This window comes from Pituophis catenifer, unplaced genomic scaffold (assembly GCF_029215685.1).
Source record: "Pituophis catenifer annectens isolate HBS135680 unplaced genomic scaffold, rPitCat1.0.hap2 SCAF_7, whole genome shotgun sequence".
NCBI lineage: Eukaryota > Metazoa > Chordata > Lepidosauria > Squamata > Colubridae > Pituophis > Pituophis catenifer.
This window is the reverse complement of record NW_027256887.1, coordinates 13,319,555-13,331,753: the sequence shown is the minus strand read 5'-3', so window position 1 is coordinate 13,331,753 and position 12,199 is coordinate 13,319,555. Positions and strand designations below refer to the sequence as shown.

The 12,199-nt window shown below is 39.8% G+C and overlaps 1 protein-coding gene across 2 annotated transcripts in view; it reads right to left on the bottom strand.

The window, feature by feature from the left end:
• Positions 1-11,489, bottom strand: part of PACSIN2 (protein kinase C and casein kinase substrate in neurons 2) — a 49,231-nt gene extending 37,742 nt beyond the window's left edge. For both annotated transcript variants that reach the window (XM_070947667.1, XM_070947668.1), the window contains exon 1: positions 11,348-11,489. The gene's annotated coding sequence lies outside the window, so the exon portion shown is untranslated. The remainder of the gene's footprint in view (positions 1-11,347) is intronic.
• Positions 11,490-12,199: the final 710 nt, after the last annotated feature.

Below are 12,199 nucleotides of genomic sequence, written 5' to 3'. Positions count from 1 at the left end.
TATATGCCGCCCTTCTCCAGAGACTCAGGGCGGCTTACAATGCGTTAAGCAATAGCTTTCATACTTTTGTATATTTTATACAAAGTCAGTTTATTGCCCCCACAATCCGGGTCCTCAGTTTACCTACCTTAGAAAGGATGGAAGGCTGAGTCAACCTTACCTGATTTCCAGTCAGGTAAGAATCCAGTCAAGTCTTACCTGATTTCCAGCTCTATGTTTAAATATTTTTGGGGAGGGCTTATTTTTGGGAGGGGGAAGCTTATTTTAGCACATGCGCTCAAAAGCCCGATTGGGTTTATTATCAGGGGATGTCTTATTTTCAGGGAAACAGGTTAATAAACAAACAAACACATACATACACAAACAAACAAATAAACATGTTGTAATTCAGCTCATTGAATTATGAGCAAGCCAATTTTCTATATTCTATCTCTGGTAAATACTCGTATTTTTGAAAAATAAACAAAAATAACAATAATTTAGTGATAATTTATATTCTCCAAAGTCTGAGCATTTAAAAATCAGCAGTTTTTATTAGCCCAACATCCCACTAAGTAACCAGTCAGCCAGCATTCTATTTCAGTGGTTAGATCCCTCAGTGTGGAGGTGCAAATATCAAAGTATGTCATGAGGCACTAGATTTGGAAAACACAGTCTGATTACCATCTCAAAGATATAAAATCAAGTGACGCTCGGGGAAAGAAACTTACTGAAATACACAGGGGATTAGTCAAAACTAACTTAGAAAATATAAACAATATTTATATAAAATATAAATCCACCTTATTTTGTTGCAAGCTCCACTTATTTATAGGTGTATGTGTGTGTACGCGCGCAATCTTGATTTACAACATTCTTACAATCAATATTTTTCCACTCTGCCTTCATTTTATTAATATTCTATGTCTGGAAGTTTGGCTTAGGTTGAGTGACTGGTAAATCCATACTGGCTATCAGCTCATTTTATTTCTAGGAAGTCCAATTAAGTTAATTTGAATGCTAATCATTATGTTAATGTAATTTAAGGCTATGAATTATTAGTTTATTAGTGATATAGTTAAGGCACACTTAATATTTAGATGGTACAGATTTTTATTTCACTGTTTTAATTTCATATTACTGATACATTCTTAGGTTGCATAATTTTCCAGATTAAAAAAACACTCTGCTATGCATTGTTTCCATACAACATTGTCTCCATACAACAGTTCTCCTGCTTGAGCAGCAGGCTGGACTGGAGGACCTCCAAGGTCCCTTCCACCTCATTCATTCTAGTCTATTCTAACATTTTAACTATCATTGTTTTCACAAAGACTATGGCAGAATTATTGCAGGATGTACAAGAATAGTTGGAGGTATGTTTTCACATAACTAAACATGAAGGTCATAGGCTCTAAATCAAGATACAGGAAATGCTAACCTGCCTTTCCAGTTGGACTGCAAACTGTTCTTACACAAGATTAAGGTATTTTCCTAGACATTCTCTAGTTCATAGACTGGCACTAATTTCAGTCTTTCTGAGGAACATAATAAATCTGCTTGGTGTTCTTCTGAGAATGGAATAAACCTTTTCTTTAATAGTATCGATCTTAAAACAAGATTTTATAACTGCCAACGGTAACTGCTTATATCCAAGTAGAGCAGAATATCATGCAAAACACTTGGTAAATTAGTTACAACTGCTTAAAAATTCTACGGTCTGTCAAACCATTAAACTGTAATGTATCCCTGGACTTTCAACCCTATTATGAAATAGATTTGCATCACACATTAAGATACTACTGTTCTGACCCAGGTAGCCTCCTAGGCAGAGGCAGGAATCAATAAGAGTCCTTTATTGCTTTGATTAAAGGCCACAACAAATAACCCTACAACAGCTGGTAAGGCTCCACCCCAAACTAACCTGAAGGCAGCGACCCTCAGTCCCCCAAACAAAAGCCAGTAAACAATAAAGAAAGTCCAAAGAGAAGGTGCAAGCTCAAAGGGTAAGGTCCAGAGTCAAGGTACAAAGGGCAAGGCAGAGCCACAAAGCGAAAGGCAAGGCCACAAGGCCACAGGCAAGCCACAGGCAGGAGCCACGGGTCAAAGCCGGGGGAGTGTAAGCCAAAACAAACCATTGTTCCTAACAAAGAGAACTCCCCCCCATCCCAGTTTATCCTTAAGTCAACCCGCACCAGGTGTTCCTTATGAGGAGGTGCAGGATGACCTCCTGAGTAGCCTTGCAGTCCTTCCCTGGGCTTGCCTAAGCTCCGCTCCTCATGCCCTTGGATCAAATGGAGGAGGCAGCTGTTCCTCATCAGAGGGGATCTGCTGCCTTATCAGCACCACTGCCTGTCAGCAGCCGATCCTCCTTTGTGTGAGGGCAGGCAGCTCTCTGTCCAGCCGACCACCTCCCCCAATGCCTGAGGGGCCTGGGACATTATTGTCCTCAGACCCTGGCCTCTCCAAGCATTCCAAGGGAGACATGCTATCCCCGTCCAACGGTCCCGGTCCTGGTTCCAACTCCCAACCGAGTTCCGATGTTGTCATGGCAACTACAGTGTTTTAAAGGATGTTACCAAAAGCTAATCGGTACATAATTTCTAAATATGCTAATACTCGGATGTATGGAATCCTGTTAGATGGTAAAATCCTCCACATCTTCTAGTCTAGGACACTAACTTTGTCCACGCCTGACCCCAGAAAACTCCAAAGTCACAAAGCAAAGAAACAACTTGAGCCTTTCGGCCAAGTTTGACACTTTGGATGAAACCGATAGGAAGTTGGCAGATATCAGTAACTCAATAAGAACCACCAGAAATTCCCTCAGGATATGGAAATCCTTTACTTTTACATACACACACACAAATTCCCCAAACATGGACGCGTCACCCAAGGTCAACACTAAGGCACACAAAGAGGATGAAACTGGACAAATGGGACTGCCATTCAATTAAACATTTCTTTCAGGACATCAGAGATTACACCAATTAATAAATTAAAGATCCCTTCCTCTGACAGCCACCTCCAGCCTCAATATTTAACAGGAAGCCAGTTGATATCGTAAAACCCACAAGCTCAGCAAGGGGATGCCAGAACACCTCTTTTTGGCCATCCAGTTAATTACAGTTTCCCATAATTCCTAATTGGCAAGCTCTGTTGCTCGGAGGAACAACAACAACAAAAAAACAGATATAAAGGTAAACACTTGAGAAATGTAACTTGGGTAGTCAAGCTTTCTATCCCTATACTGCACATTATGCTGTTGAAATAAACTTTGCTCCAAATAATCTATGGAGGACTTTGGTCTAGATTCGAACTCAGAATTTTCTTCTAATACTGGCCTATCTTTCCAGAGGTCCTTATGAATGCACTGTTTGAAATCCTCCCATTTTGTGCAATGTCTTTAGAAAGAAAATGGTATGTGCAATAATAATACGTAACATGTCTGGCCTTCCTCCTGAGCATAGTTTCCCAATACATTCAATGACTGGGTTTTCCTGTAAAAAATTTCAGTGTTCTGATTACACAATAGAAGGATAAGAAATGTGGTGCAAATATGGTGATATATATATATATATATCACCATATATATATATGTGTGTGTGTGTGTGTATATATATATATATATATATATATATATATATATATATATATATATATATATATATATAGCGTCATTAAAAGTCTGTTAGTTAAAATACTTAAAATCTTAAAATCCTGGCTAAAATCCCAACTCAAAATCCTCTAAAATCCTAACAAAACACTTTGTAAGGTCTTTTAAAACTCTGGCTAAAATCCTAACCAACACTTTAAAGGATTTTTTGGCAATGTTTCGACAAGTTCTCTAGCTTGTCAACATTGGGCCCCTACTTTCAGTTTAGAAGCTGTGGGTATGCTGCGAGGTCAGAGTTGTCGCTTTTCTCTGTTCTCTGCTGCTGACATATGCTGGTTAGCCTGCAACTCTGTGTCCTGATTGGAGGGCAGCCATTTTTTCTCCTGCTTCATTATCATAGCTGCATCCTGACTGCGTGTTAAAGGCCCAGCTTTTTCTGGTTCTCTATTACTAACTGTCAACTGCAAAGAGGGAAGGATTCTGGTAGGCATCACAACACCACTGGTTGCCTGTTGAGATCTCAGCCTATCTTCTGGCTCGGTTCTCTCCCCTTCCCTATTGCTAGCTATCATCTGCAAAGAGGGAAGGATTCTGGCAGGCATTACAACACCACTGGTTGCCTGTTGGGATCTCGGCCTATCCTCTGATGTTAAGACCCAAGTTTCCCTCAGTGCAGGTCTCCAAATACTTGATAACCTAGAAGCGTCATCTCGTCTATTCATATTCTGCGGCCTGTTTTCAATTTCGATATATGTATATATTTTCAGTGCAAAATGAAAATGTAAAGACAGTATCACTAAATTTAGACTATGCAATGTCATTCACTATACCTCTCCATGTCTTTCCGTCCAAACATTGTAGCTCCAATCATATCTATATACCAATAAAACTACCATCTATCTCTCCCTCTCATCAGTTTGATCATGTCTTTCTAGATCTTTCTATCATCTTTCAACATACTGCTTTGTATGTATGTATGTACCGTATTTTTCAGACTATAAGATGCTCCGGACTATAAGACGCACATTAACTTTAGAGGAGAAAGTTAGACAAGAAAAAAAATCTGCCTTTGCCTCCACTGCCTGTTTGCTGCCACCATAGGCCGTTCGCTGTGGCCCACTCGCCGCCATGGCCCGTTCACCGTCGCCCGTTCACCACCTAGAATAGCTGATCAGCACCACACCAACCCCCCTCCCCCACCGCAATATTCACTGTATAAGACGCACAGACATTTCCACCCACTTGGGGGGGGGGAGTGCGTCTTATAGTCCGAAAAATATGGTATGTATGTACGTACTCTATGTATAGTTTATTCACTGATGCTCTTCATTTAATCAATCTACCAACCTACTTTCTCCCCAAAATGAAAATTATCGGATAATTGTGACATTTTGCTTGTGTCACCTTGTTCATGAAATTCCTTTCCCAGAGATAGTTTAGAATGGATTTTTTTGTAAGTTTTAAGGCTTGATCAAGAGTTTATAATAATCAATAATGTTCTTACCGTAGACATTATTATTGTCCTTTGCTTTCACTGTACATTCATTCATAGGTCATACAGTTTTCTTTTCGGGCTAAACAATATTATGAAAAGCACAGAAAAGGAATAAAAATAGTAAGCTAAAGAAATTAAAGACATGAGATAAGAAAAAGTACAGGAAATACAACTAAATCTAAACCTCTCCATCCAAAGTTTGCATGCAAAAGCAAACACAAGAAAAAAATCAGTAGTACAATAAATATAATTTTAAAACTGCAAGAAAATTTTACTACAATAAATAATTAATAGCATAAGGGAGGAACCAGATGACTTCTAAGAGCTATAGTTAGCGATATTTTTTGTGTGTGACTTTCTTAGATGTTTCTGAAGAATGGTCAGCCAAAAAGAAGGGTAATAATGACCTCCTGGTCACAATGGTCATTAAAGACGCTAACTATTACACCTCGTTATACATTGTAAAACTGTTCTCGTTTCCACCAAGTTGCTTCATATATCAACTTTTTTCTGTTAAACGTCTCATCAATTCCATCCAATTGCTACTTCTCATTTCTCCACCTATTCACTCATTTCATCCTCATTCATTTGACAATTAATTGTCAAACTGTCATTGTGATTTGACAGGGAAGATATCAAAAGTGATGGATAGCTTCTGCCTTTTAGGCTCAACCTTCAACAATAAGCGAAAAGGCAATCAAGAAATATGCACAAGCCAGCACTGGATATACAACAGCCATAAAAAGCCCTTGGAAAAGTTATTCAAATGCTGTGGTCATGACTGCATCAAAATCATGCAAGCTGCAGATATTATGGAAGTGAATGTTGGACTTTGGCCAGGAAACAAGCCGATGGATTATCAAACAAATCTACCCAGAGTTTTCACTCAAGGCACAAATCATCAGGGTTGAATTATCCTACTTTGGACACATCCTGCATAGCCCCAACTCTCTGGAAAAGATCAAAGGAAAGAAGAGCAAGGTGGATGGATTCTGGGAGGCCTGAAAGAACAGGTTAGGGAAGCTTCCTCATAGAGAAGATCTATCTATGGAGTTGCCAGGACTCAAAAATGACTTAATGGCATCTACAAAATCTACCAATCTCTTTATATGAGGAAAAAAAACTCCACAACATATTTCCTTGGCACTGGTTGACTCGCCAGTATTTGTATTTAATCCTCAACCATTCAGGCAGAGATTTTTTGCAGAGATTCATCTTGTACAACAACTGTGTCTTTTCGGGGATTAGCAGACCATTTTCTCAATAATTCATGCCTTAACTATCTCTTATTTGGACTAATGCCTTTAAATAGACTGCCCTTAAATACAGCATTATCTAGCCCAGAATGAAGCCATGCAAATGTTACACTGGCAGCCTTCAATATATTTATTAGATGGCTCTATTTTGTTAACTGGTTACCAGCTGGTTTCTGGGAGCAAATCAAAGTGCTACAGGTCATCTATATAAGCCATTCAAGACCCAGCCCTACATGTATCCCCGAAAACAAGACCCTCTCTTATATTTTTTTGAACCCTGAAATAAGAGTTTGGCCTTATTTTCGGGGAGGTCTTATTATTTTGGGACACATGGAGGAAACCAGAGGGAATGTCGGGGACCAGCTGCGAATGCATTTAAATATTTTTGAGGAGGGCTTATTTTCAGGAGGGGCTTATTTTAGCGCATGCGCTCAAAAGCCCAATTGGTCTTATTATCAGGGGATGTCTTATTTTCGGGGAAACAGGGTAGATATTTAGGGATTGCTCATCTCCCATCGTTTCTGTCTACCCTATAAGATCAGATAGAGTTGGTGTGCTGTGGGTTCTATAAACAAAAGTGTCATTCTTTTTTTTTTTTAATTAGCTGCATAATCTCATTTGTTTTTATTCATCCAAGTGAAGCAACTCAGCACTCAAGACTAAAATTTGCTGCAAAGGGAATAAAAATTCATAACAGTCAATGGGATATTGGAATCCTTGCCAGTCTCAGCTCATTGAAAGCACTAATGTCTGCTGTGGATTTTGCCTTCAGGATGAGCAGAAGCATCTGAGGAAAGAGTTAAAGAGACCCAGTTTGCCTCCAAGAATGAAGCATGCCTCTTCCCGACGTACATCTGGGCCAGAAATGCATTGATCTTCCATATCTCTCTTGGCGATGTTGAAATATTAATTTAAACAAAAGTGTCATTCTTATGAGAACTTAGGGTCATGCCTTATCTATTGCGGAACCTGTTCTCTGGTATTCCTTCTGGTCGGTTTCTCTCTGACCCAGCTGACCTTCAAGAAAACTGTAAAAGCCTGGTTATTCCAAGAGGCCCAGGCTATGATGATTTGTAATATGAATATGTTCTTTTCAATTTCTGCATTCCTTACTGTAATGCTGTTACCCTGTTTCCCCGAAAATAAGACATCCCCTGATAATAAGCCCAATCGGGCTTTTGAGCGCATGCGCTAAAATAAGCCTACCCCCCGAAAATATTTAAACGCAGAGCTGGAAATCAGGTAAGACAGCAAGAGGAGCCCTATCTAGCTCCATGCGCCCCAAAATAATAAGACCTCCCTGAAAATAAGGCCAAGCACTTATTTTGTGGTTCAAAAAAATATAAGACAGGGTCTTATTTTTGGGGAAACACGTATATTATGGTACTTATTCCTCTATGGTTTGTTACCTTGCTTCTGATTAGACAGCTTCTACACAAAAATCAACATTTATTTCTCTAGCTGAGGGGAGCCCATAGTAGAGCCTCACATACTGAAAAGGGGCAATATATTGGATATTCTGACCAAAAGTAATTTAGGAAAAAGCTGGTACACCGAACTGTAGTCAAAACAACACAGAAGCCCAGGATGGATAAAAATCAATGTTTTTTTAAAAAAAAAATCAAAAAAATCAGATTTTTTTAATTTAAATCGGATGTTTTTGATTTTTATCGAATTTATTTTAATAAAAAACTTTTGGGGTAAAAATCTATCATAAGATAGTTTTCTATTTAAGATACATAAATAATTCAGTTTATTCAGCATGAAATGGAGCTTAGTTATGTAGCATGAGGCTGTATATTCTGCAACACTGAGACTATCTGTGAGTCAACAATGGGTCAAAGGAGTAGCAGAGATGACAGTTGCTCTTTAAAAATTATGATTTAAATCGAATTGATTTAAATCAAGCCTTTTTACTAGTGATTTAAATCATGATTTAAATTGTGATTTAAATCAACTCGATTTAAATCAAATCCACCCTGCAGAAGCCCCATGCAAGATTCTATGCAAGAGAGAGAGAAATTTGGCAACAATACCCATACTTCCAAACAGTACCAGGAGGTATAAGGTTTACATGTTACACTTAAATATAACAAAATTTAATCAATTTTGTTTTAGCAGAATTTGAGAAGAGATTCAACTGTCATGTTTTTAATAAACAGTAGGTAAATAAACAGTGCCTTAAATCAGATCATTGTGCTCAATTTCACCTTCAGAAATGACTGCAGGCAGAAGCATGGGGGGGGGGGGAGAGGGGGCGGGAGAGAACAGATACTGGATTTAAGAGAATCTCAAAACAGCATAACTGATTATTCCATAAAGAGTTATATTTCTATTTCCAATTTGATCCATTTGCTGCTGTTCAAGCAGGATCTTCAATTTATCAGGATTAAGCCTCAGTTTATTCATTCATATTTAATCCTTCACTGAGTTCATTTAACACTTCATAGTATATGTTAGAATTACAATTCGGTCTAGATATAAAAAGCATGAAGGACCACAGAACTTTCAGGATTTCAAATTACTATTGAACAAGAGTTTGAAAAAAAACCCTCAATATCACTACCTATAAGTTGTCTCCACATTCCACATTAGTCAAATATCCCAGACGGATCCCATGGTTGATGGCATGAAATATAGAGCATTCAATAGAAACCCACTCCCTTTACCATTCTTAGTAACCATAACAAGAATTGGAAGACAGACAGTCCCTGTGTTAATATAAAATGAACAATTATGATCAGCAAAATCAAGATAGTTTACTGCTGTTTCTTCATATGTCTATTCTTTTACCCTATTTGCCATACCATTAATAATATCATATAATTTTTTCTTTCTTTTCCATGATTTGGCTCTCATCAAAACAAGGATGTTTTTCCACCAACTATCTAAACATTGCTTCGTATCCTGAACCTGTAGGATTTATTTTGGATCTAGGAGGTGTTTCTTCTCAGATTGTCAATGTGCCTCATTCCAGATATATAATTACTACTTTATTTATCTCCACATCTACAACTTTGCCTGTAAAACTTTTTTCTGTTCAAGCGTCCCAATTCTCAGACTGCCTGGACAAGCCTCTGCAGTTTTCTCAGAAAGGTTCTTCTGAAGTGGTTTGCCATTTCCTCCTTCCTAGGGTTGAGACAAAATGACTGGCTCAAGGACACGCAGTTGGCTTTGTGCCTAAGCCAAGACAAGAACTCACAGTCTCTTGGTCATTTGGTGTGTCATGCGAACCCAGATAATTTTATAATTCAATGAATCATGGTTAAAGTAACCAGAAATGTGAGTAAAGAACGAGCAGTGAGCAAGTGCTTTAATTCCAGAGCAACCATCACACTACAAGGTAGGGCATTTGTCCAATATATTCCAGGTAAGAAGGAAAATGTTATGAAATCGATGAATACTAATTTGTAATCCTTTCTAACCAAGCCAGACTACAGGCAGTCCTCAATTTACAACCATAATTGAGCCCAAAATTTATGTTGCTAAGTGAGAATTTCGTTAAGTTGGTTTTGCCCCAATTTTATGACTTTGCCTGCCACATTTGTTAAGCGAATCTTAAATTAGTAACACGGTTATTAAATGAATCTGGTTTCCCCATTGATTTTGCTTGTCAGAAGATTGCTAAAGGGTATCATATCATCCCGGGACACAGCGACCATCAAAAATGTGATGGTCAGTTGTCAGGCATCCAAATGTAAATCACATGACCATGGGGATGCTGCAACGGTCATAAGCGTGAAAAATGGTCATGTGTCACTTTTTTTTCCCAGTGCTGCTGTTGTAACTTTGAATGGTCCACTAAATGAACTGCTGTAAGTTGAGGACTACCTTACCTGTCCTGCCAATCTTTATTATTACAGTTCTCATTAGTTTTTACTAATAACATTTTTTTTTAAAGGAGACTTGTCCATTTTTCTCTTAGATGCCAGAAGACTCTTGGTGTTTAGCTTTCTCTCATTTTCATCCTTTATTTACCCCCCACCCCCACCCCATCTTCTCCTGAAGGAGTTTTCTCCCTTATTTTAAACCACTCCGTGAGAAATGAATCTTGACTCAAAGTCATCCAGGCAATTTTGCATGGCTGAATGTGCAGTCCTATACATCCATCCATCCATATGTGTGTGTGTGCAGTCCTATACATACATACATACATACATACATACAGTGTGCAGTCCTAACATACATACATACATATATGTGTGTGTGTGTGCAGTCCTATATATACATACATACATATAGTGTGCAGTCCTAACATACATACATACATACGTGTGCAGTCCTATATATACATAGTGTGCAGTCCTATACATACATACATACATATAGTGTGCAGTCCTAACATGCATACATACATATATATATGTGTGTGTGTGCAGTCCTATACATACATACATACATAGTGTGCAGTCCTAACATACATACATACATATACATATACATATACATATATATATATATGCAGTCCTATACATACATACATACATACATACATACATACATACATACATACATATATATATATATATATATATATATATATATATATATATGCATGCATGCACACAACCTCGATCCGTTCCCACAAACGGAGGGATGGGTCAGCCACCCATCCCACTCCTCCTGGCAGAGGGTGGGCTTTTGAATCCCACCCGCCAGGCAAGCTGGATCCTCGATCCGCCCTCCCCAGCCTTGGGCGAGGCTCATTGGCCGATGACCTTGAACCAATCGACTTCTTCTTCGACCTACTCAGAGGGCAGTCATTCCTTCAACGGAGGAGGAGGAGGAGGAGGAAAATAAAAACGAGACCAAAAGGTGATCACAGAAGGATCGCGAGTGGGAAGAGTCCACTCCCCACACCTTTCGGAGAACCGGCGAGCCTCCGCCACCCCCAGATCCATCCCACTAGCCTGCGACCCATCTTTCCCTACAGGCTGAATGGGGAAAAAAAAAAAAACCAACTCTTCAGCAGGAAACCGATCTCCCTTTTCGCTGACTTACTGGCGTCCTCCAGGATCTTGTATTTCTTCCTCGGTCCCCGGCTCCAAGCGGCGAAGAGGAGGGTCCGCCTCAGCCCTTTCGCCTCCACGGCGGCTTCCCCGGGGCAGCTCGAATAGCCAAGCAACTCCGATCCGAGCCCCCGCCCCCCCCTCCTCCTTCCCGTCGCTTGCCTCAGTTGGGAGAGGCGAAGAACTCCTTTCACGGCCTCCGCCGTTCTCGTCCGGGCTCTCATTGGCCGCCTCGAAGAAGCGCCCCCTTCCGATTGGACAGCCGCGAAAACTGCAGGATATCCGCATCCGCCCCGCTTTTAGACGCTTCTGTTGCTTTTTTTTTTTTTTTTTTTTTAAACGAAGGGACCCGTCCCGTTGCTTTTCCTCGCCACCAATCGGCTTCGACTTCCTACTTTCACGGAGGAGAGCTACGGCGCATGCGCGCAGCGAACCTGCAAACCCGGACTTTGACTAGGGGTTGCGTGTCGCGTTGATCTTGGTGGGAATGGAAGATCCTTCAGAGGAGGTTCTCGGTGCTCTCTGAACTTAGTGGTTGGCTTGTACACACGTTTTTGTTACCCGGCTAGGTAACCAAACGCCTGCAAGCTAACTTCCAAGCTAGGGAGGTCGAAGGACTCCCCGCTCCGACCCTGATCTGTAGCGATTTTTTTCTGATTGGATCCCTTTTCTAATTTTTTATTTATTTATTTATTATTTGATTTATATGCCGCCCCTCTCCGGCGACTCAGGGCGGCTTACAATGCGTTAAGCAATAGCCTTCATACTTTTGTATATTTATACAAAGTCAGTTTATTGCCCCCACAATCTGGGTCCTCATTTCACCTACCTTTGAAAGGATGGA